Genomic DNA, 26,890 nt, shown 5'->3' with positions numbered 1-26,890 from the left:
AATAAGCATGTAATGAGTTTGATTTATTAAATGTGCAGAAATAATTTACAATTAAGAACACAGTTACCTATAAGAGTTTTATTTTTGTTTTATTTTTATTTTATTTTATTTTACGTTTGGGGGGGTCATACCTGGCAATGCACAGGGCTTACTCCTGATTCACGCACTCAGGTATTCCTGGTGGTGCTCAGGAGACCATATGGGATGCTGGGAATTGAACCCGAGTTAGCCACGTACAAGGCAAACACCCTACCTGCTATGCTATCACTCCAGCCCCTATAGGAGTTTTAAATGAAATAGATTTTTTAATTTTCTATATATCGAAGAGCAGAAATACTTAAAAAGATGCTTCCTGTGTAACTGTTGTAATATTCCATCCCTAGTTAAAAATAAATGATTTTTACTTATTGTTCTCTGCTCATTTTGTGTATAATTTCAATCCATTTATTCTAATAACTTATACCAAATTTTCATATTAAAATCTTTAAAATGGTATTATGGAAATAACACAGCGGTAGGGCATTTGCTTTGCATGCAGCCAGCCCAGCCGAGCCGGGTTCAATTACTCCACCCCTCTTGGAGAGCCTGGCAAGCTACCGAGAGTATCTTGCCCACAGAGCAAAGCCTGGCAAGCTACCCATGACATATTCAACATGCCAAACACAGTAACAACAAATCTCAAAAATGGAGATGTAACGGGGCCCGCTAGAGCAAAATGATGAACAACCGGAGGACAGTGTTTGTGTTTGTTAACTCTCAGAAATGTAGGAGAGGGACCCATATACTCACAGGGAGACAATGAGGGTGCTCTCTGGTCTCCCTGGACCGTGAATTATTTACAGTGCATTTATATTAGATGATATTGGGCTGGAGCTATAGCACAGCGGGTAGGGCGTTTGCCTTACAAGCGGCCAACATGGCTGACCCGAGTTCGATTCCTCCGCCCCTCTCGGAGAGCCCGGCAAGCTACCGAGAGTATTCGATATGCCAGACACAGTAACAACAAAGTCTCCAATGGAGACGTTACTGGGCCCGCTCGAGCAAATCGACGATCAACGGGAGGGCCTTTACCTTTACCTTATATTTGTATTACTGGCAATTAATATCCCAACATCAATCCTACCACCAGTGTGACCTTCCCTCCACTATTTTTCCCATTTTATCAATTAGTCCCATTATCAATTTTTCCCATTTTATCAATTTTATCAATTAGTCCCATTATCAATTAGTCCCACTATTTTTCCCATTTTATCAATTAGTCCCATTTCCCTGTTTATCAATTGGGGCTGGAGCGATAGCACAGCAGTAGGGCATTTGCCTTGCACGCAGCCAACATGGCCGACCCGAGTTCGATTCCTCCGCCCCTCTCGGAGAGCCCGTCAAGCTACTGAGAGTAGTATCTCGCCCGCACGGCAGAGCCTGGCAAGCTCCCCGTGACGTATTCGATATGCCAGACACAGTAACAACAAAGTCTCCAATGGAGACGTTACTGGGCCCGCTCGAGCAAATCGACGATCAACGGGAGGGCCTTTACCTTTACCTTATTTATATTAGTAGCTTCTGAACTTGTTTATTCATTTTAGGGAAGAATACCATCACTATATTATTGTTAGTGATTTTACAATTTTTGTTTCAATTATATGGATTCTACTTGCTTTAACAAAAACTAAGACCTGTTCTCATCAGTTGACTACAGTTCTCTCCTAGGTACCATGTGTAGTTCCTGAGCTCTGTAGGAGTTATTCCTGAGCACAGAGTCAGGAGTCCTTAGCATTGCTGGGTACAGTCCCAAACAAAACCAAATAATAAAATAGTTTCATTGCAAATTCATTTATTCTCAGAGAGAGAAAAAATGCTTAAATCACCAATATAATGAATTCCGCATCTAATTCCGCATCTGTAGAAAGTTTAATTGCTGTAACTAATTAATAAAAAAAACACTTGCAAATCATACATATTATTTTACATTTTCCATGTTTAGCTCCAAATATTCCTATAAAATTTGTGAAATTATCAACTCATATATAAAATTATTAGAATACTTATCGTATTTCAATAAAATATGTTGAAAATATATATGGCATTTTAAAATATTTTTGAGATTATTTTGTTATGTTTAGGCTAGTAGCAGTCTTTATAATTCCTAATTATTATACAGATATATATTTCAGAAAATAGATTTTAATAAAATTAAGTGTTAACTATGGTTCTGTGATATTAGGAGTGCATATTTATTGTATGTACATTTTATTTTAACAGCATCAGGAATGTACTTCAAATTAAAATTTTTTAAGCACCTCAAAGTTGTCATTTTTATAAAGATTAGTTATCAGATCACAGTTTTAGAGAAAACAGAACATAGAAATTTTACATAGCCAGATATATTTAAAAATGGAAAAGTTGGGGCTGGAATGACAGGACAGAGAGAGGGTAGGGCATTGCCTTGCATGCGGCCAACCCGGGATCAATTCCCAGCATCCCATGTGGTCTCCAAAGCACCACCAGGAGTGATTCCTGAGTGCATGAGCCAGTAGTAACCCCTGTGAATAGCCAGGTGTGACACCCCCAAAAATAAAAGTAAAAAGATAAAAATGGAATAGCCAGGGCTAGAGCAATAGTACTAAGTGCTGATACATAGTACAGTGAGTAGGCACTTGCCCTGCATGTGGCTGTTAGGGGTTTGGTCCTTGGCACCCCATTTGGTCTCCTGAGTGTCCGGTAGGAGTGAACCCTAAATGCAGAGACAGGTGTAAGCTCTCAGCACTGCCTGGTGTGGCCTCAAACAGATAGGGGAAGCAGAGCACAGAGGAGAAGTTAAAGATTAACACAGAGGAATGGGAGTGCTTCAGAAGTCCTATCCTTAGTGCTTTAGTCCTATCTAAGTCCTAACTAAGTGCTTTAGTCCTATCCTAAGTTCTTTATCTTTATCTTTAGTTCTATCCTAAGTTCTTCCCCCCTTGGGGAGCTCCTTTTTATTTCTCTTCAACTTTCCAATAAACTTTTCTACTCCCCTACCCCCCCAAAAAAAAAAAACAGAAAACAAAAGTAAATGGAAGAGTAGTAAAACCGAGTAGAGGGAAATTATTTTAACGAATTGAATTAAACATTATAAAGTAAAATTAAGAATAATCTATAGAACTTGTTTTGAGGGAGGAGATAAAAATGATATCTAAATACAAAATTAAAATCAAAGAGGAGAAGGTAGAACAGAAATTTCATAACCTTTTGTTACCAGTTGGCTTAAATATTCCCCAGTAAAAACAAAGGTAATGAGAAAATGCTCATAATTCAACTAGCAATAAATAACACTGTGAATAATGCTACATGTAAATATTTATTTATTTCTAAAAGCAATGCTATGAGCAGAACATTGGGCTAATTTTATACTTAAGTGTACAAATTTTCTCATTCAAAATCGGACATGAAGTAACTCAAAATTTTATATTAAATGTTTTCCTTTGTTTCAGCTACCCCCAGCGGTTTGTAATATTCACTCCCAGCTTCATGCATTAGAATCACTCCTAACAGTGCTCACGAGAGCTCGGGAAACCACAGATTCAGTAGTGTGAGAGATGGGTGGTTCAGTGGTAGAATTCTCGCCTGCCACGCGGGAGGCCTGGGTTCGATTCCCGGCCCATGCAATGGGATGTCTTTCGGGCTAGAGTGATAGCACAGCGGGTAGGGCGTTTGCCTTGCACGCAGCCAACATGGCCGACCCGAGTTCGATTCCTCCACCCCTCTCGGAGAACCCGGCAAGCTACCGAGAGTATTTGATATGCCAGACACAGTAACAACAAAGTCTCCAATGGAGACGTTACTGGGCCCGCTCGAGCAAATCGACGATCAACGGGAGGGGCAACTACATGCAAGGGAAATGCCCTACCCATTGTCCTATAGATATAACTCCCAGATGTTTAAAACCGCAGTTCCAAGCATTCAGTCAAGTTTGTATATTCAACATTAAATGAGATGCATTAGCAAAACCTTTTACGATGATTGGTGATAAAGTTGTTTTATGTGTCCTTATCTGTTCAATTATTTCTATATTAGATGATGATTGATTTCTGTGGAGAAAGAAAAAGGCAGAAGAAATGACAGACAGAGGGCTGGAGCATTTGCCTTGCACATGGCCAACCTGGTTTCAAATTGCAGAATCCGATATGGTCTCTCAAGCACCGCCAGGAGTAATTCCTGAGTGCTGAGCCAGGAGTAACCATTGTGCATTGCTGGGTGTGACCAAAAAAGAAAGAAATTGATAGGTAGTAAACAATGTGTGAACATTTGTGAGCTTTTCAGAAAACACGGAATTGCCATTTATTTGTTCCTTTAGAAATGGTGGCCATGGTATCAAATGAGGGGGTCTGAGATGTAGATATTGAATTTTAATATATTCTGTCCAGTGGCAGTCTAAAGGTAGTATTTAAATGGATACATTAAGAGGCATTATAACCAGCTAGAGCTTATACTAATCAGGAACAATTTTAATAGGAGTTCAATATTACCAGGAAGAGATAGCTTTTGTATAAAATGTTTGAGAAAGAGGAAGGGATTTCTGTGATCGTTATTTTTTTCTTTCTTAATTTTTTCTTTGGTGATACCACAAAAAGAAAATGGAAATCTACAAGCAAACAGATCAAAAATGATGGCACATAATTAGTTCAAGTTCATTATATTTCTAAATCTTCAGAAGCAATTTTAAGACTATGTCACTGAGTTTTCCCTTCACAAACAAACCTTTAAAAGATCAAAGAACTATGATACATTGATTCTGATGAAAGAATTACTTATAAGCTCTTAATGGTGACAACACACAGATGAATTTGGTGATAAAGGATATGAATTTCTAAAAAAAATATGGATTCCTAACTATGTGATGAATAGAAGACAGAAGTTCATTCTAAAGGGAGAATTATTTCACAGCCTGTTAAGATTTCAAATCAACCCCAGTCATTTCAACTGCTATAACCATTTCAGTTATAGCAGCATGTTAATTTTCATTGATGTATTAGTAAAATGTATATAATTTTACATTGTGGCATAACTTAAAGAGAAATTATTTCACAGAAGCTCAACACATATTTTATATTAAACACGACCACAAAACTTGGACAAGTGTGGAGAACTGAAAAAATAAAAACATGTAAAAGTGATAAATGTAACTCTTGTCCCCAGATCCAAAAAGGGATCCATACAAAGGGTAGGATCACTTAGGACTAACATGTATAAAAGAGATTGTGGGTTTACTTGACAGTGAAATCAATACAAATCAATAGTATGATGTAGTTCAGCAGAGCTAATGGGATCTTGTATTTTATGAACAAAAATATAGTTATCAGATTAAAGAAATAAAAGCCAAGCTATGTAGGTGTCTTGCCAGTTCTGAGTTACATTCTTTTAGATGCTTGAGATAAGTTCATAGAATTGTAACACAAGAATAAAAACATTTTTGAATAGAATAAATACATAGAATGATGACATAATAAAGAAAGGGCTGGAGCGATAGCACAGTGAGTAGGGTTTGATTCTCCACACCCCATATGGTCCCCAGAGTACCACCAGGAGTAATTCCTGAGTACATGCGCTAGGAGTAAGCCCTGTGTGATGCAGGGTGTGACCCAAAAAGAAACAAAAAAACAAAGAATAAAAATATATTTGAGTAAGGGCTCTTAAAGTTCCCAATGCATCACAACTGCTTGAAAGATGCAACTTCTGCCCCCAAAGGGGAAAAATATGACATGGATTTTGATGATTAAATACCGGTGGGTGAAATCAGAGGCTATTATTTGATTACCACCTATCTCATCCCTTGAGTAAATTAGGTGGATAATCTAGCACTGGGATTTTGATCACATACAAAGTGAAATGTTGCGTTTGATCAATAAAATTAAAAAAAACAGATATTCTCTCAGAAATAAGTTGATCAAGCTTAACAGGCATTTAGTTTGTTTTTGGACGGTGCCCGCAGTGTTGCAGGGCTGCTCTCGGTTCAGTGCTTAGGAGATAATCTTGACTGTGCTCAACATACTCTTTGAACTTGAACTCTAACCCAGGCCTTCTTCATGGAAATCATGTGTTCAAACTATGAGATATGTCTCCATTCTTCATTGCATATCTTTTTTTTTCTTTTTGGATCACACCCGGCAATGCACCGGGATTCCTCCTGGCACATGAATGCAGAAATCACTCCTGGTGGTGCTTGGGGGACCATATGGGATGCTGAGAATTGAACCCGCGTCGGCTAAATGCAAGGCAGACCCCCTGCCCACTGTGCTATCGCTCCTGTATACCTTCATAGCATATGTTACATGAGTTTGAAGTTTGAGCATTTGAGGATAAAGTAAACAACAATACTAATTAGAGTTCAGGCCTTTCTGTTTTCTGGCCAACATATTTTGCTGGTTGATGTAATATGGAATTTAAAATCAGAGAGACTGCTTGATGCATCGATTGGCTTAATGGGTCTGGATGTGACATAAAACTAGATAAATGGAAACTATAATAAATGACATCTTCACCCCGGAAAGGTGCTTATGTGGACCCGACCATTGTTTATATTATTAATTAAAGAAATGTCCTTATTTAACTCTAGCACGCTATTGATTAGAAGATGCATTTCAATTTTAGAAATGTCGCAATGTGAAGAAAATGTTGTGACCCAGAATTGATGATTTATAAACCTCTGCCAACTTAAAAAAAAAAGGTTTTGTTCCATTAAAGGGAATTTGCATATCACTTCTCAAGTATTTAAATATAGATTGCACTCTTTTGCAGTACTGCTATTTGTCTCACATCCCTGTTTTTTGATTAATAGTGCACTGTATGTATGCCTCAAATATGCCTAATATGAGAAAAAGAGAGAGAGAGTAAGAGAGAAAGAGAGAGAGAGAGATTTCAAGTGAAGTGTTGAGAGGACAGACTATGATTCTTTATATTCTTGGACTAAAAAGAAATCAAATGTAACTTTCATCACACAAAACATATAATTAGTACTATTTCTGCCATAGGAGTACATGAATCTGTGCTATATTTTGAAAAGTGAGAAATTCCTTACATTTAGAGTATCATGACTGCCATATATGTCTCTTCAGAAGAAACTGACAAGTTTCCTAAGGCGGGTGACTATTTCTGTCCTTCCCAAGAGGGACTTTTCACTCTGTGACTCTCTTCCTTTTTCTTCCAATACTTTTTGCCTTAGGCAGTGGGACATGGTCACCAGTGAGACATATAATGGATCACTTTGTTCTACAGTAGCAAGAATAAACAAAATAGAATCACACAAATTTGCTTTGACCCCAGAGAGCAAAACTACTTCCTATTTAGAAAACTATAATTAATATTTTGATAGAAATATGAGATAAAGAGGGTCATAGGTAAAGAGCAGAGTAAATACTACAGTTAAATCTGCAACAGTTTTTAAGGGTACTTTCTTCAAATATTTAATAGATTTTCTGGCAGAAGATGGATTACTCCAAATAGCTCCTGTCAAATAGTCCCATGGAGTACTATCAAACAAATGAATAGGTTTTCTGTAAAAACAGATCTTAATCTATGTAACAGGAAGCTTATAACTTAAAATTTTCTCTCACAGGTCATAGGGTGACTCTCCACAGAAATGAATGCACTGTCTTTAGATGTAGTAAGATAATTTGTCTAAGAGGTGTACAGAGTCCTTCTTTAACAGATATGTATAAGGATCACAAAGTACTGAGAACTTTGTTTGATCTTTGAAGAAATCCTGACATAATAAAATGACATGAATCATCCTACTGATTAGTCATTCTAATTTGTAAATACTGATTGTTTTAGTAGTAAATGCTTTTGAAATAATATGTTTTCAGGCTTGCAAATAGAATGTACTTGCAGAATTATAAGACAATTGGTTTGCAATTGCAATGGTTGATGATGGTTGGGTCTCTAACGGGATCTGTGTTCCTCTGAGCTCTTATGGGAGTTGGTCTCTCAACACAGACCCAGGAATCAGCCCGAGGTCTGCTAGATATGGTCCCAATCTTCTCTTCTGCTCAGAAGAGATAACTGTTCTCTGGTTTTCTTCTCATATGAGAAAAGGTACTTTTAGTCATCTCTCTGATTCCATTATCAGGTTTTTGAGTATCATTCCCTTTACCTAGGAGAGCATTTCTTCCATCCATTGTTTTTCATAGAAAGCTTATCTTCTTTTACAAATTAAATGACTCATAGAATACATCTTGTTTCCTTTTTGCAATAAAGTGACAAATCATATCACTACCATCTCTTCATAAGTTATAATATTAATCGTTTTGAAAAATGTGCAGATAGTTAATTGAAATTAAAAATAGACTGATAATCTATGTCTGTTTCTTATGTGTTTTAATTTAGCAATTTCTATTATCAAAATTAAAAATATGTATGCTGTCTTTTTTTGTCTTTTCTGGAAGGAATGTGTAATAATTTTGAAAGAGTTGAGTATATATGACTGAGATTTTTCTCTTAATTGAATTCATGCAGAGGGAAATAAAACAGCAAAATACTTTAATATTTATTATATACTATTATAACTACATATATCTTTAATTATATTATCATAAGCAAATTTACTTAGAGATTCTATTTTATTATGGACCAAACTTTTTTTATATTTTAAAAAGAGAATTTTTTATTTTAAAATTTGTTCAATTTGAGAGTTTATCGTCCAATAAAATCAGCCTGTTGTAAATCAGAAATATAAAACCACAAAGCCTATGAAAAGCTGTGTCAAGCATGAAATTAATACTTCTTAGACACTTTTATGAGAAATATATTAAATTCAATAAGTTTCTTTGTTCCAGAACCCTGCAGAGTTTAGTGAATAACTATAAATTTATCTTTTTTAACTAAAGTGAAGTTTTCCTATTAGCATTTACATCCTTATAATCCTTTAATGCATGGTTGTGTTACATTTTTAAACTTGAAATACGATTTTGTGCCTAAGAATCTTGATTGCAAGGAGATGTACAATCATATTTTAAAAAGCATTTGTTCTTTAATTAATCAGAATAATTCTTAAACATATGTAATTCCATTGTGCTGTTTTGACTAGTTGGAAAATGTGAACAAACAAACAACATTTGTAAAAATACTCATTCTTATCTCTTATCTGCTCTATCAAATTAAAGCTAAATTTTTCTTGCGATACTCTTTTTTTACCTTAAATTTTTCCATTCATTTCTTTCTTTTCCTTTGGATTTCTAATCTTTTAAAAAAAAAAGTAATCTTTTTTTCTTTACCCTAATATGGAAAGCAATGTTTAATTATAGCTTAGTTTTCCTTTCAGGCCAATTTTCAAAAATTCAAAAAAATCAAGTGATATTATATTTATTGCATAAACAAGACATCCTTAGTTGACTGTCCCACTTATGCATGAAGACAGAGTCCTTCAGGTACTGTCAGAATATGCCTAAATTAGCTTTATTTGGTTGAATTTGGAAGACCTTCCATACAGTGAGTAGTGTCCCCAGGGTTTCTTCAGATGAAAGTCAGCAAATGGGGTGGAGAGTACTTGAACCAGGCGATGCAGCGATGTGGGAGCCAAGCCATGCCCGTCAGCTGCAGCCCTAATATATTGATATATTCTTGGTATATCAATCCTGGGTGTTTCTTGGTAAAGGGGATTGAATTGAGCTCCTTGCTCATACTAAGCAGTGTCCTATGGCACCTGAGCCTTTGAACTAGCCACTAAGTGGAGTTTTCAAAATGGCATACCTTTGTGTGTTTGAATCCATGCTAGGAGGCATGATAGAATTAGAATATGGCTCTATTACTATGCTTTCCATGCTGAGATCCTAAACAAGATTCTAGACCTTGATTGGTTTTTGGGAATGGAACCCAAGGTCTGGTATATGATGCATACTTACGGTATAATGCAGAATTATGTACCCAGCTTCTCTTTGCTAAGATACTGGTTTTGATACAATTAGCATGGCTCCATCTTTCTCAGTTTCTATTTTGAGCACAAGAATATTAGCATTAGCCTCCCTAAAAGAAAAATAGCTGCATACCTATATAGGTCTATCTTTGTAGGTATGTATATTTTATTATATAGGTGCTTGTCATATATGTATATAATATACATGATCAACTTACATCTAAACTTTTTAAGTGTACATAAGTGTATGAAGTGAGCTATATTTACATATATGTGTAGGTATTTATCACATTTTGTTTTTGAGAGCCCGGCAAGCTACCGAGAGTATCTCGCCCGCACGGCAAAGCCTGGCAAGCTACCCGTATTCGATATGCCAAACACAGTAACAATAAGTCTCACGATGGAGATGTTACTGGACCCGCTCGAGCAATTCGATGAACAATGGGAGGACCGTGATACCGTGATACCGTGATAATACACATGTGCATTACATTTTAGTTATAAACATCAAGTTTTCTATTTGAATTTAGCAACTTTTCCTATTTCACAGGCTACACACTTTCTGCTGTTTAGTCTACCCTTCCATTTCTCTTATTATTTCCCCTTTGTAGTCATTATTTCAAACAAAGTGATAAACTTAAAGCAAATAATGTCATTTATAAATTGCCCAGGCAAAAGCAAAATTCTTAGCAAAAACTAAAAGAAAATCCTGAATGTACAGCACATTAAAATGGATTTAGATGCTAATAACTTTATTCAATAATAAACACCTGACAGTCATCAGAGGGTCTTTTACACAAAGGCCATTGCCAGTGAGACATGTCAACAATGTTTTCAGAAACAAAGCTTGAACATGTAGAGAAATGAAAACACACTGAAAAATATGTTACCACGTGTCCTGGAAATCTTTTGGAAACACTTTGTTTGGATTCATCCTGTCTTTTACCTCCTGATATGGCAGGCAGATTCTGAAACAACACTTCAAGTCTTTGCATCCAGATATTATCCTCAGATGTTGCTGAAGTAATTGATTTATTTGTCCCTGAGATGGCATGTGCCCTAAGAGGTAACGTTTTCCTTGCCTCTTGAACAGCATGAATTCAGGGCTTTGCCAGCTTCATGGAATAGCTTTCAAACTGCACCAAAGATCTGTTTTTTAAGCATGCCCTGGGAGTTCATCCAGACAACTTGGATTTTTAGGGAGTCATTGTTCTCAGGCTGAGGCAAGATTATCCTCTTTTTAGAAAAAGTAGCTGTCAGTCCTAACTTCCTCCTCAGAGTGCAGGTTCTTGTCTTCAATAGACAAAATCAAAAACCTAAGAGAAGATCCTTAGTAGAGGCAAGGAAAATGATGAAGGGATGATATGCATTCAGGAGAGATTACAACTTCTCAGAAGAGCTAAAATGAAATATAACAAAAACGGCGATTTTATGAGAAGAAGATAGAACACATTCTAGAAAGAGAATCATATATCTCCAAGATAGAGCATCTCAAGTGGCTTTGAGGGGTCCTTGTATACGTGGCTTTTTCAAAGTACTCATCTAAGGGTCACTGCCAAGAAGTTGTCAAGAAGGACTTAAATGATGTCTGGTTGTCTCATTTCCTCCACCTTATCAGAACATTATTTTTTATCTATTCAGTGATCTATTATAATAAATAATAGAGTCATGTGTGCTTTGCTTTTGAATAATAGTTGGCAGGCTGTGTTTTACTGTCCAATTTGAAACACAGATTGCTTCAGCAAAGAAAGTTTTCATGGCAAAAAAATATGATTTGTTTGTTAATTAGCAATGACCATTTTTACAGTATATTCACGGAATATATAATAACAATAGAGACTTCCTGGTTTGCAAAGAAAAATTTTTATTATGCAGTCCTTTAAAGACACGTCAGACCAGTTTCTAGAAAAACGGGATGGTTTTCACAAAAGGTAAAAATGTTTTTATCATCTTATTTTGTTAAAAAAAAAAGAACAAAACTATCTTTTTAGCATTAATTTCTAATGAATTATCTGACTGAAAAAAATTTTGGCAGACATAATCAGAATTAGTAAAACATGACATATTTCATAGAATGAAATTTTGAGAGCAATATAGTTATTGTAAATGTACTAAACTTGTGCTTGTCATATTATATTTTCTAAGTAAAAATAAAGTATGGTTCAAAGTTATAATCCATGTCAAAATATTGAATGTTACATGAGAATTTATAGTCTGGGTATTGGCCGTTGATGGGATTACACTGCACTAGGGGCAATTGGTGGGTATAACGCCTACATACTGGAAGATGGTGGATCTGCGTGGAGGAGGCCCCAGTCCAAATCCGAGCAGGCTTGGAGATTTACACCCCGGGTCCCACACACCTGGGTTCCTCTGCCGATTCTTTCATGCATGAGGCTCGTCCCACCAACTGCCCCTGGCACTGTGTAATCCCAACAGCAGCCAAGACCCAGAGACTATAAAATCCTGTTCCTGGAAGTGTGCAGCTTCTTATTATCTAGTTCTTACTCTGGAGAACCTGGCAGGCTACCAAAAGTATCCTGCCCACACGACAGAGTCTGGCAAACTCCCCATGGCGCACTCAATATGCCAAAAACCAGTAACAATGGTGGGTCTCATTCTCCTGACACTCAAAGAGCCTCAAATATGGCACTTTTTAAAATCTCAGGGCTAGGACAAAGGAGACGTTACTGGGCCCTGCTCAAGGCAATCAATGAACAACAGGATGACAGGGATACAGTGATACAGTGATACATGAGAATTAAAATTTTCTATTATTGGAATAGATACTTTTAAGCCAAGCAAAATATCCAAAAGCTGTTTTTACTATCTGAAAGATCATGTTAATTATCTCATATGTTATTATTGAACTATTTATTTATATTTTATACTTTATTTCATTTCGAAAAAAAGAAAAAGAATAATTTTACGATGTGAATATAAAAACATCATACTATAATTTAGAATACTCCCTACAAATACACTAGAACAATATTTTAGAGTTTTAATTAGATGTTGTTTGTCAAAATTGATAGAGCTAAACTATTTTTATAGAATGGAAATAATATTCACATTTTAAAATAATGTATCTCATAAAGATATAGGGTGAAATAGAAAGGACTGGTTGATGGTGACTTTATGATCTAGGTAAGAAGTTATGATTATTAATTACAAATATTTTAATTGGAATTTTAGGAATATTTAGAAGGGAAAATTAGATTTAATTTTTTTAAACTCATAATTCTTAGTTTAGTGAACTAAACTCTTTAAGTGTGTTGCTAAGTCTGAGGGAGAGCAGCTGAGTAAATTTGTTCAAAGTAGTAATAATATGCTGTAAAAAATGTTAAGGGGAAAGGATGAGAATAAATTTAAGTGGAAAGTTGCAAAATCAAGTCAGAAATAGTAACTGCATTTCTTGGAATCATAAAAGAAACTTTCTGAACCAAATAAAATAATAGACTCTAGAGAGGAGATTGTACATTGTAATGAAATTATAGTCACAAGTCTACTACTAATATCGCTCCAGCCCGAGGTTGAATAAATACAAGTATATTATTGTTCATATAACCAATTACTTTCATAATTCAATTACATAAATCTTATGAAATGATAAGTATAAATATATTACTATTATTGATTATAATAAACATTTGTTATACCATGATTATTTGATCTGTAATACTCATATAAAGAAGCAAAATTAAATAGCAAAATCTCCCCATGAATTATGTATATTTACATTTTTGCAATCTAAAAATTTATATCAAAAGAGAGTTTACTCTTGTTCTCAAATACTAAAGCAAGGAGGATAAATGCATTAATATAGTAAATTCATGTAGTTTTCATTTGGAGTTTATATTTTGTTTACTCAGATGAGACTGAGTTACAGCATGTTGAATTGTGGTACTGAAATAGTCATTTTGTTTTATAATTCTAGAAACATATTTAATAATTTCTTGTTGATATTTCATATCATGACTGCTATTCTTTTGTCCTTTAATAAATTGTGAATCTTTTTATACATTTGTAATATTTATCCCAATGCTGGGCTGGAGCGATAGCACAGCAGTAGGGCGTTTGCCTTGCATGCAGCCAACATGGCCAACCCGAGTTCGATTCCTCCGCCCCTCTCGGAGAGCCCGGCAAGCTACCGAGAGTATCTCGCCCGCAGGCCAGAGCCTGGCAAGCTACCCGTGATGTATTCGATATGCCAAACACAGTAACAAGTATCACAATGTTACTGGGCCCCCTTGAGCAAATCAATGAACAACAGGAGGACACTGATACAGTGATCCCAATGCTATTGATAATAGAAAAATATGTTAGTTTCATATTGAAGTTTATATTCTCTAAAATAGCTTCTATAGAGAAATCATCTATTTTCTTTTTCTCTAGTTGTGTGTTGGTACTTCTATAACCGTGGCTGTAGCTGATAGTTATTAATATGATTTTTAACTGCTGTGTCTCAGAAAACCCCTTTTTAGCAAATCCTCAGACTTACACAAAGTCTCTCTTTCTCAGTTTTCTACATGGGTTACTAAAGGCACAGTGTATCAAAAAGCTCCGCAAAGGTCTGGAGAATCCAAGCTGAACTCATTTCCATTAATTTGTAGTTATTTGTGGCTTTTCTTTGACTTCAGGATAAAGTTCTCTGGGATAGAATATTTTACGTATTTATAAGCAGATAGGGACTTTTCCATAGGGTTGTGCCTTGCACCATGTAACATTTTTAAATGGCATATTTATTTATGAAAGTTTCCACTTTAAAAAGTCCAAAATTGAACATTGGTTTCTTAAAGTAAGAAAACTAGGCATTTTTATACATTAATACTCTGCAAATTTGATTTATGCATGATATATAAAACCCGGGGCTGAGATCTCCAAGCCTGCACGGTTTGGGACTGGACCTGCCAGTAACTAGACAGTTACACCCACCAACTGCCGTATAACCCCAACTACGGCCAGGATCCAGAGATTATCACACTCAGCTCCCGGGAGAGAACAAAGCAGAGTCTTCTACCCTGTGCCTGACCGTCTCCACCAGGGCCCAACAGCTGAAGACCTCCGGTCCCCAGCCAAGGCCATGCTGGGACCATTCTCCACACACTTGGATGAGCCTCACGCATAAAAGAACTGGCAGAGGAACCCAGGTGTGTGGGACCCAGGGTTGAGATCTCCAAGCCTGCACGGTTTGGGACTGGACCTGCCAGTAGCTAGACAGTTATACCCACCAACTGCCGTGTAACCCCAACAACGGCCAGGATTCAGAGATTATCACACTCAGCTCCCGGAAGCGCACGACTTTATCTTATCATCTCATTCCTACTTTGGACAAACTGGCAGGCTACCAAATGTAACCTGCCCATATGGCAGAGTCTGGCAAACTCCCCGTGGTATACCCAATATGCCAAATACCAGTAACAATGATGGGTCTCATTCTCCTAACCCTGAAAGAGCCTTGAATATGGCACTTTTAAAAATATCTCAGGGCTAGGATGAAGAAGACGTTACTGGGGTCTGCTCGAGGCAATCGACGAACAACAGGGTGGTCGTGATCGTGATCGTGATATAAAACAGCCCAGTGGAGTTAATAGTTATTGAAGAATATGCATCTAAATAAATGTATCTTAACTTGATATTATTTTATCTTTAGCAAAGAAATATTGCATATGTAATTTTTTTTATGTAGTAAGTATTACTTGAGGAAAGCGCATGAAAATAACTCCAAGTTAATCTTCACTCTATGTGAATGACTACCATATGATATTGCACAAGCATGTATCTGTTTTGTTGTTAAGATCCACAGTGCCCTGTGGCATATGATTAATACATACTGCTCCAACAAACTCAATTCATATTTTCTACAGAAATTGCCATTTGAAGCAGATCAAAAACAAAAATCCCCAAGTATTTTAATGTAGCAATGGATGGGTCTGAGTAATAGTACAGTGGGTAGGGATTTTCCCTTGCACATGTCTGACCTTGGTTGAATCTCTGACCATATTATGTCACCGAGCCCAGCAGTGGTAAATTCTGAGCACCACCAGAGGTGATGTCCCCCCATCCCAAACAACATATATAGATGAAGATCATGAAGTAACTTTCCAAAAATGTAATAGAAGATACCACCGATGGTGTTCAATATCCCCAGGACATTTCTATTAGTACTGATGACTAGTGAGTGGCCACCAGGAATACATCCAGTGGAGTACTGGAATATCATGCATGGCTGGGAATTAACTCAGAGACTTGCACTTAATAGGCAGTGAACTATCTCATAGTCCCGGCATTCACATTCTGTTCAGTATGAATAGTAGGTAGCCCCCACCAAAATCTAAAGGTATAATGATTTGTTTCCTAAAAGTATTTATTCCAAAATGTTATCAGCTCTATTTTTGTTCATTCCTTGGTAGCCATTTAAGGTTTTTCCTAGGAATTTAAATCCCTCTAATTTACCATTGTTGTCTTGAAAGTACAATGGGGTCCAAGTAGCAGGGAAATAAATAGGCTCAATTACTCTGGAATAAAGGGTACTCAAGTGTTAAAAGTCAGTTACCTACAGTCCTATGAAGGAAAGTTGTCCTTAACTCTGGACAATAGAACACTGACAAAGCTTTTCAGTTGCTGAAGCTCTAATGGAAGAGTAAAGGTAAGTGGGAAGGAAGCTTTAATAAAAAGAGAGTCTTTTGGTGGGAAAGGTTTAGGGAAGGTCAGCATGCTCCAATGTCAAAGCAAATGATAGAACAGAAGAAAGAGGGAATGTCTTGTCAGAAACCTCATCACATAAATTCAGTTCATCTTGTCCCACAAGCCTTTTCAGTTACAATTCCTAAACCAGAAGACTTGTATTGATTCAGGGCCATGAAATCTTTGGAATGATATTTAATCTTTGGAATAATCATTGAGACTGGATGTGACCAAGAACTAGATTCAGTTTTGATCAGCCGAGATTTATTTAAAAACATCGGGATTATATTTGTCTTTGACTGTAATACTTTTTTTTTTCTTCATACACAGTAATGCTCAGGGGTTAATCGTGGCTCTACACTCAGGAATTACTCCTGGTGGTGCTTGGGGGACCATATCAGATTCTGGGAATCGAACCCAAGTTGGCCACATGCAAGGCAAATGCCCTACCCGCTGTGCTATTGCTATAGCCCCGCCTGTGATACTTTCTGTAGCAACATACAAATTTGAAATAGTTCATGCTTTGTAGGCATTTCAAAAATATTTAAGATTATGATGTGTGCTTGAAAAAATAAGCTGACGAATCCTAACTTTGAAAAGTTCACCCAAACATTTGCTCTGTGCGACCATTTTTAATAATTTTAACAGCTATAACCAAGAGCATTTATAAAATGAATATGTATGCATATTGATTCACTTTCCTAAGAAACTGTTTTATTTTGTGAGTTATGACTGTGTTTAAACTGATAGCACACTTACCTATTCTGAAAATTACTATGAGGCATGGAAGCAAGTATCACCACCAAAGCATATGACAAAGCATTTTTGTGAAAATTGTAAGTTCATATGTATCAATATGTTATGCATTTTAGAATGTAATATGTAAAAACATAGTATGACTCTAAGGAAGGAATGTTTACTGTTATAGAGAAAATATTGATTTTGACTATATAATGCAATATTTAAAATGTATTTATTGGATACTAGGATTCAAATTTTCTGTGAGACACTTAGAATCATAAAGATGAAAAAAACTTACCAGTTTTCCATGAGTGGGTAATCAGTCTTGAATATCTTATGAAGTTCTATGATCAAATAGGTGATTCGGAAAATATTATTCAGAAACTGTATTATTTTTAGGGCTGGAGAAATAGAACAGGAAGTAAGGTGCTTGTATTGTGTGTAGCCAATCTTAGTTCTATCCATGGTACCAAATGTCTCCCTGAGCACTAATAGAGGTACATACCAATAGCCCCTCAGCAATGCTGGGTGTGACAAAAGGAAACCAAAATCACAGGACACATTTTGAAACTGCATTATAAAGTTTTTGTTCAGTTTGACTTTAACATCAGTTTATCAAGCATTATTAATTTTAAATAAAGAGAAATTCTAGAATAGATTTCTGTCTTTGGCTTTGAAGCTCGTCTTTCACAAAATTATTTTACATACATAATATCATGAGAACCCAGAAGATAAAACAAGACCTTAAGGATTTTGAGTATAGAAATTGGTTTAGCAAGGATGGTGAGGGTGAACCTTAAAGTGTTTAGTGGACTGTGGTGTAGGAAAATCAATGAATTGATGGTCATTACTGAGTGCTATCACTGTATCCTGAAAAACAATATACCTATATATGTATATAAACATTGTAGATCAATATTTTATCAATATACAAAATTTTAAAAATAACTTGAGAAAAAATTACAAATGTAATTTTAAGGATTTTATTTTTTATTTACTGAAATAACAGTTCAATGAATTCATAATTTTTGGTATCACGGTATCATGGTCCTCCCATTGTTCATCGATTTGCTCGAGAGGGCCCAGTAATGTCTCCTTCATGAGACTTGTTGTTACTGTGTTTGGCATATCGATTACCTCATGGGTAGCTTGCCAGGCTCTCCGAGAGGGGCGGAGGAATCGAACTCGGGTCAGCCATGTTGGCCGCTTGTAAGGCAAACGCCCTACTGCTGTAATTTATAATATTTGCTTTTTATTTATTGAAGTAACAGTTATAAAATTATATGAGGCCAGTTGTACATAACTAAGATTCATCATTTGTTTTTACTATACTATGATCATCACAAAACATCTAGTTTTTATCTCTCACCATACATTTGTCCCTCTTTATTAATTTCAGCAAATCACTGATTCCGATTCTTTTTGGTAACCACCTGTTTTATAAATTTGTTTGCTTTTGTTTTGTTTAGTTTTGTTCCCTTCAGAAATATGACAAGTACTCTAATTACTCCCCTTTGGCAAAATTCTGTTAAAATTAAGTACTCTGGAGATTTATGTATAGATAGATTTTAGCCTATTAAACTGAAGAGTAGATATTGATTGTACATGTTGATTAAAATTATCCCATATTCTAGAAAAACATTGGAACTAGAAAAAGAGAAATTAGAGTTGACAAATACAGTCACATACAAATGCATCAACCTTCATCACTGCCAAATGAACTATGTTAATATAATTTGCATTGCTTCAATTTTTTATTCATTTTTTTTCCTGTGTAAATTAGTTGACAGGAATGCTGATACCCTTCTCCTTTGAGTTTATTATCTCTAATACACCATCCCTGGCCTCTTGTTCACATCCTCATTTCAACAGAGCAATAACAGAAGATAAAATAGATTGACAAAGCTGGTAGGTAAAATACACAGCTTTGCTTTGGGCATTTCCTAGACTTCTTAAAAGAATACGTTTGCTTATAGCAAAATAGAATCATATTTCTTTCACCCACTGAGGTCTCCAGGTCCCCAGGTCTCTAGTCTATGAAAGCTTTAATGAATTTACTGTAGGCATTGATGAATGGGAGTACTGAGATAATAGCAAACTCACCAAACAACGTGTCCATGTATGAATCCAGCAGAAAAAGCAATACTAACTTAAGGAAAACAAAATTTTCAAGTGGTAGAATTGTAGAATTATTTTTCCTGAAATTGCCATGACTCTTATAAACAGAAATATTTATAGCTATATGTCAAAACATACAAATATAAGTTTCATGTAAATATAATCAGTAGAAGGGGACACCACAGTAGTACTGTCTGCAGAGTAATTGACTTTTATGCGGCTGATCCAAGTCTGACCCCTGGCACCCTATAGGTCCTCTGAGCCTGACAGGACTGATCCCTGAGCACAAGGTCAGAAGTTAGCCCTGAACACTGCTTGTTGTGTCCCCCAAAACAATCAAAATTAATCAATTTTAAAAATATATTTGCTGGGTTGGAGAGAGAGTACAGTCAGGGGAAGATTTCTCTTGCACTCAGGTTAACTGGGTTGGATCCCCCTCACCCACATGGTACCCTGAGCGAGAAACATTGAGTAATCCCTGAACACCCCCAGGCATGCCCCTCACATAATTTTCTTCTATGTTTACGGAATAAATATTTTCTTAGTAAAAGTATCCATGCTGTAAAATAGATGTAACTTGACCATAATATAAATTTATGAAATACGTCCATCACACTGATCACACATAGAGTGAAGTACATCTCTTTTGTTTTTGTTTTTGGGTGTACGGGGACCTCAGTGGTACTGAAGCCTTAATCCTTCCTGGCTCTGTTCTAGGTGATCACTGCTGAAGGGTTCATGGGATCTTATAGGGTGCTGAGGACCAAACTGTATGGATCGTGTGTACTCAAATGTCCTTGGTACATCTATACAGCACCTTAGAACCCCCTTATTGTTTTTAAGAAAAGTATTGTTCTCCATCAATGTTACAAATTTTAAAAATATTTCTCAAAAATTTGATCTGAACTCAGAGACTGACTAGGTATATGTTTGGTCCATATTAAACCCATATTAAACTATAAACCCATATTAAAATCTAGATGTTTTAACTGTCACAATAATATATTTTACACAAATGTATTACCAGTTCTAAACTGTCTTAACTTACACAGCAAATGTATTCCATAGCTGCAAAGACCTTGCGAGACTGGCAGAATGATCTGGGCCATATATTCCATGTTACTGGTGTTTCTTGAGGTGTAGGAAGAGTTTTGTTGTTACATGCTTGTTTTTTTTTTATTTTTTTGTGTGTTGTTTGTGGGGCACACCACACAGTGGTAATGCTTACTCCTGACTCTGCACTCAGGTATGACTCCTGGTGGGGTTCAGGGGGCCATAATGGGAGCCAGGGACTAAACTTCAGTCATCCCTTTGGAAAGCAAATGCTCTACCAGTTGTGCTATCTCTCTGACCCCAAGAGAAGTGTTTTTGTAGCATAATTAAAATATGGTATTTAATTTTAGTAAAGTTTTTATTTCTTTCCAATCTCTCTGTGTCTCATGAAATCAAATATTGTGTGTTATTCTCACCAAAAGGAAGTGTATATAATTTAATATTTACTGCCATGTCATTAACCACAGTTTGCTGTCTTTTGTTTGTTTGTTTGTTTTTTGTTTTTAAATTTATTTATTGAATCACCGTGAGAAAAGATACAAAGCTTTCAGGTTTAAGTCTCAGTCATACAATGATCAAACACCCGTTCCTTCACCAGTGCACATTTTTCACCACTAAGAACCCCATTTTACCCCCTTCCCACCCCTTCTGATGCCTGTGAGGTAGATGATTTCTACTTAACTCTTTCTCTACTTTGATTACATTTATTATTTCGACAAAAGATGCACCATTATTATTTGGAATTTCCCCCCAACAATTAGAACTGCTGAAAAGGCATTGTGAAATAACTTGTTTTCTATTGCTGGTTGTGCAGACCATATGTCATGCAGCCACAATAGTGGCCACATGATTTTGGATTTCTGACATTTTACTAATTAAGTCTGGAGGGATTTCTGCCAAAAGCTGAATAATTACGAGATTGGTTTTTGTGACTCTAGGTCCATGGCCGTGCTGGAGAGCCGCTCATGGGGGGCAAACTCGTAGCCTCAGTAGGGCTTGAAGAACGTGCCCCCATCCCATGAGCCTGCAGCCTCAGTAGGGCTTGAAGAACGTGCCCCCATCCCATGAGCCTGCAGTTGCCCTGTTACCGCCGAATCATACCTGGCTGTCCAATAAGCTCTGAGGCGGGTGGTCACTGTGCCGCTGGGGATGAAAAAGGTGGAAGAGAAAGACACCCTTTCCCTCCCCGAGGGGTGGGAAGCACAGTGCCATAGTTTGACGCATAGTCCATTCACATTTCTGCCACAAGTTGCTGAGTTCTAAATTAGGTCTGTGTGCCCGGGGGCCATGGCTGTGCCAGTGAGCCGCTTGTGTGTGGGGGACTAACCACAGTTTGCAGCTCCTCAAATATATCGATGCATTAAAAAATGACTCATTTAATTATTTTAATGTTTAGTTCTCCAAATAATATAAAAATGAAAACAGAATATAGAATACAATGGATTGGCTTATATGTGTTGTTAAGTTTGGCTCAGTGGAAAGAAAGTCAAAATCTTCCCTATTTTTTCAGGGCTAGAGAGATAGCACAGCAGGTAGGTGTTTGCCTTGCACACAGCCGACCCAGGTTCGATTCCCAGCATCCCATATGGTCCCCTGAGCACCGGCTGGAGTAACTCCTGAGTGCAGAGCCAGGAGTAACCCCTGTGCATCGCCGGGTGTGACCCAAAAATCAAAAAAAAATCTTCCCTATTTTTGAAATAGATTTTCAGATTTATTAATGTAAACTACCATTATTCCAAAGTAATGTTATATGTTGAGATTTTATATTAGTGATACATTATTTTCAAAATTAATCTAAAATTGGTTTTGATTGTGCCATCCTTTAACCCAGAGCTGCTATGTTATGATGATCAATTTCATGATTATAATGATCTTCCTGCTGTGAAGTTTGATGTAGCTAAGCAAAACTATGTAAAGTTTTCACTTTACCTTGGGAAAAATCTGCTTCTTCAGGTTAATTCTTTGGAGTCACAATTTATTATGAAAAATACTCATTATACAAATGCTAATAAAATCACATTGTATTTGCATATTTATATGCCAATATATGCCATACATAATTCACTGGTAGAATAATTAATTTGATTTATAGTTTAATATTGGCATACTTTTTTCAGTTTAAATTTTTTAAAGAACCATGGCATTAAAAAATAAAAAAAGTATCATTAAATGGAATTAGGCTTTCTTACACTACTAATACTTTTATAATCTTAATAAACCTATCAAATACTACATGGAAAGTAAATATGCCACTACTTATCAGAACATACTTTAGGTGAATTGTGTGTTTTTATCCGGTATCATTTCTGCTCACTTTGCCTGGTATTTTGCTGCCAAATGTGTTTAGTCTGCTCAGAGAAGTTTAAGTTAGTTAAGAATCTTTGGGTTAGTGAGACACAAGCAAAATAAACTATGTTTTTTTTCTGCAGAACTTCTCAAGTTGAATCTGTTGAGTAAAACAGAGATTATAGTTTTTCTGTCATTGTCTCCCTTATGTGAACATTACCTAATATAAAACCAAACTTGACCATGACTTCTGTTATCCCCAGCCAACATCCAAGTTCATAAGGGTTGTTTGTATAGTGGGGGGATACATAGAAACCCCAGCATTTGTTTCTCTCTCATAACTGTGGAAGGAGAGCTCACTTTAGATTCTTCCTTCTGCATTCTGGCCAATGGAGACTCTCTCTATTTGATGGGATCTACCAATCATGATTTCCTGCGTCATCTGACTGTCCAAGTTCACTTCCTTTTCTCTTGATGTGATATTGTACCTTTAAAGCATAATGGTACAATGATTGCTGCTATTCTAATGCAAAAGCTTTGTATTTATACTTCTTTATGCTGAAATGATCCATCAGCATTAACCTGTAATTTCCCATTTATTATTTCAGATGCTTACCAGATTATCAGTTCTTTCTATTAAACCTTTCTAGCCATTATGGTGTGGAATGATAATCCAGTGGGTAAGGAGCTTCCCATATGGTCCCTCAAGGAATCCCTGAGTCCAGAGCCAGGAGTTAGTCCTGAGCATCACTAGGTATGACCCCCAAAACAAATAGGCAAACAAAGACCTTTCTAGTCATCCCACCTTAAGAATCCTTTAGATTCTTAAAATTCCATTTCACAGAGCATTACCTTATATCTAAGTTATTTGTTATACTAGTTTATAATATTAGTATAGTATAATATAGCATAGTAGTATAACCCTAAACATCAATACTTTTGAAGGGTAGGATTATTTTTAAAAAGACAGCAGTTATGTTTTATAGGGATATTTTGTTTGTTTATTTTGAATTACTTCACAATTAGTTTCTTAATTGTGTTATAGATATTTTCTGCAGAGGTTACAAAAATAATTTATATATACATGTTTGTATATGTGTTTTTGTAGGTTATATGTACATGCAGGGATGGAACGATAGCACAGCAGTAGGGCGTTTGCCTTGCACGCAGCCAACATGGCCGACCCGAGTTCAATTCCTCCGCCCCTCTCAGAGAGCCCGGCAAGCTACAGAGAGTATCTCACCTGCATGGCAGAGCCTGGCAAGCTCCCCGTGACGTATTCAATATGCCAGACACAGTAACAACAAAGTCTCCAATGGAGACGTTACTGGGCCCGCTCGAGCAAATCGACGAACAACGGGAGGGCTTTTACCTTTTTACCTTTTATGTACATGCAGATAAAATATATTAGTTATAGTACAGGATAAATTTTTCCTCACACATTAATTCATGTATTTATTTAGATTTTTTAACATACCTGGTGATGTTCAGAGATTACGTCTGACTCCAAATCTGCAGATCTTTTCTGACAGTGCAAAACTGGGTTATTAATTAATTACTATAGCAAGAAACATATAGAAAACACAAATTTCACCCAAAAAAAGGATAGCTATTCATGTAGAATACTTGTATGATACAACAGACACCTGGTGTGAATTTTGTGATTGTCTAGCCAAGGATTTGTCAGACTAAAATCATAGTGTTTTGTGAATAGTTAATAGTGGTATTGTATCAATTAGAGTGCTTTTAGAAATCTGTTTTGATTATTTCAAATATATATATATATACATATATATATCCTTATAATTTAAGAATATGTCAGCTGGAGGGTTATAGGGGCTGAAGCAATAGTACAGTGGGTAGGGCATTTGCCTTGCACATGGCCAACCGGGTTTAATCCCCAGCATCCCATAGGGTCTCCCAAGCTCTGTGAAGAGTAATCCCTGAGTGCAGAGCCAGGAGTAAACCCTGAGCATTGCCCGGTGTGACCCAAAAGGCCATGAATAAATAAATAACAATTAAAAAATGTGTTAGCTTAACTATGATGATTTTATATATGTGTGTTCATATATTTATGAACGTGTATAATATAGAATTGCTAGTCTATTTGTTTTTTATGGTTGGAATGGACAAAAGGGCATTTTATTCATTAGAAGCCTAAATTTATAGGGATTGATTCTCAAGATACATTGCATTGGTTGTGAACACAATTATAATAGCATTCCTTAAAATAGGAAATCAAAGTTTCAAAATGCCACATGATTTCTTTCTCTATATGCCCAATGTGGTTTTCATTTTTACTTTTATCTATTGTGGTTTGGAAAACTAAGTGTGCACAGGTCTAAGAGAATCAAGGTTGGCCTTGCCTTCCTCTCTTCCAGTACAAGTCATCCATCCCAGGGAAGGACTCTCTTGAGATAGACCTTTAGACTTTACACAGTTTTAAGGAAGAAGGATTCTTTCAAAGTCCCTGCCTGGAGGACATGGGGACCATTGAGCAGTTACCTTCATTGATTACCTGATTAGCACAAGAAAAAGCAACTGTCAGTGCAACCCAGGGATTGTAGCTATTTTTATGACCCCCTTTATAAAAAGTTTTTTGGTCCTTCTGTTTCATTATTTACCAAGAGAAGCTTTCAGAGGCACTATTATTCAGTTGGCTAAAATGTAATCCAGAGTGAAAAGTGGAGCAACTACACAAATTACAGAATACCCTTTCTACTCTGTAGAAAATGATTGCCTTATCTTGGATTTACTTATAATAATCATACAAAAGTACCCAAATTATTTTGATACTAATCATATCTGTGTCTGAATGTGCTCTTCTGACAAAAATGTGCCTAGAAATTCTCTCATAACATTACCTATTTAGCTCTTCATTTTTTCTTAGGAACATTTGAAAGAATAGATTCCTGTCTGGGAAACTGAGAGGAAAAGAGGAAAGAATATATTTTTAAAAATTCCTTGTTTTCTTTCATAAGATATCTTTTTGAGTGTTGGTGTCAAAACAGCTGTGCAAAGAAAGGATATAGTGCTTTAAAGACTGATTTTAATCTATTGTAGTTCTATTCTTTGTGCAGTATTTTATCACACTATAAAATAATATTAGAGAATGATTAATTATCTGTTACCTGTATCTGGTTTCATACAGGGATTTAGATTCTTTTATAGTATAGCAGATTATCTTCCTCTGATTTTGTCTTTGCCAGGATAATATTGATGGTTCACTTAATCACTTAACTTCCCGTTAGTCATCGATTTGCTCGAGCGGGCGCCAGTAAAGTCTCCATTTGTCCCTGTCGCATGCTAGTGTAGCCCAATGGCATCTGTTCGCTCCGGGAACATGAAGGGCCTCAATCCGATCATTCATGATCTTGACGAAGAAGTCTGACCATCTGGAAGGTGGGCGGCCACGCAGTCTTTTGACATCCTGTGGAATCCAGTAGGTAACAGCTCTAGTCCAGCGGTCGTCTTTAAATCTCATTACGTGACCAGCCCATCTGATTTTCGACACCTTGGCAAATGAGACAGCGTCCCTGATTCTTGATCGTCGACAGATGTTGGAACTCCGGATTCTTTCTCTCATTTGAGTGAAACGTGATATTCCAAGCATAGCTCTTTCTATTCTTCTTTGGGAGACCTGAATAGCGTTCTCATCTTGTTTGCAGAGGGCCCAGGTCTCTGAGGCATATGTTAATGCAGGAAGAACAGTGGAATCAAAGAGATGTGCCCAGAGCTGGAGGTTTTTCGTCCTCTTAGCTATTTCTTCGACGTTCTTGAAGGCGTTCCAAGCTGCTCTCTTCCTCCTGCGCAGCTCGGGTGCCAGGTCATTTGTCATGTTAACCTCTCGACCTAGGTACATATAGCTGTTGCATTCGGAGATGGTCGTTCCATTGAGAATGAATTGGGCGTCAGGAACAAGGCTATTTCTCATAAACATTGTCGTCGTAAGATTCAGCTGTAGTCCTACCTTTCCAAACTCACGGTCAAAGTCGGCCAGCATTTGTGCCGCTTGGCTGATGTTTGGTGTTATTAAAACAATGTCATCAGCAAAGCGGAGGTGGTGTAGTTGCCGACCATCTATCTTCACTCCCATTCCTTCCCATTCCAGTCGTCGCATGA

The 26,890-nt window shown here is 36.6% G+C and overlaps 1 long non-coding RNA gene and 1 other non-coding gene across 2 annotated transcripts in view; both read left to right on the top strand.

Moving 5' to 3' along the window:
- The window catches only part of LOC130018151 (uncharacterized), a 636,014-nt gene that overhangs the window by 57,652 nt on the left and 551,472 nt on the right, over positions 1-26,890 (top strand). The gene's annotated exons all lie outside the window — the stretch shown is intronic.
- On the top strand, positions 3,571-3,641 carry TRNAG-GCC (transfer RNA glycine (anticodon GCC)). Its single transcript has one exon. It is a non-coding gene; the product is annotated as a tRNA-Gly (tRNA).

This window comes from Sorex fumeus, unplaced genomic scaffold (assembly GCF_029834395.1).
Source record: "Sorex fumeus unplaced genomic scaffold, SorFum_2.1 ptg000240l, whole genome shotgun sequence".
Taxonomy (NCBI): Eukaryota; Metazoa; Chordata; class Mammalia; order Eulipotyphla; family Soricidae; genus Sorex; species Sorex fumeus.
This window is presented reverse-complemented; position numbering and strand designations above follow the sequence as displayed.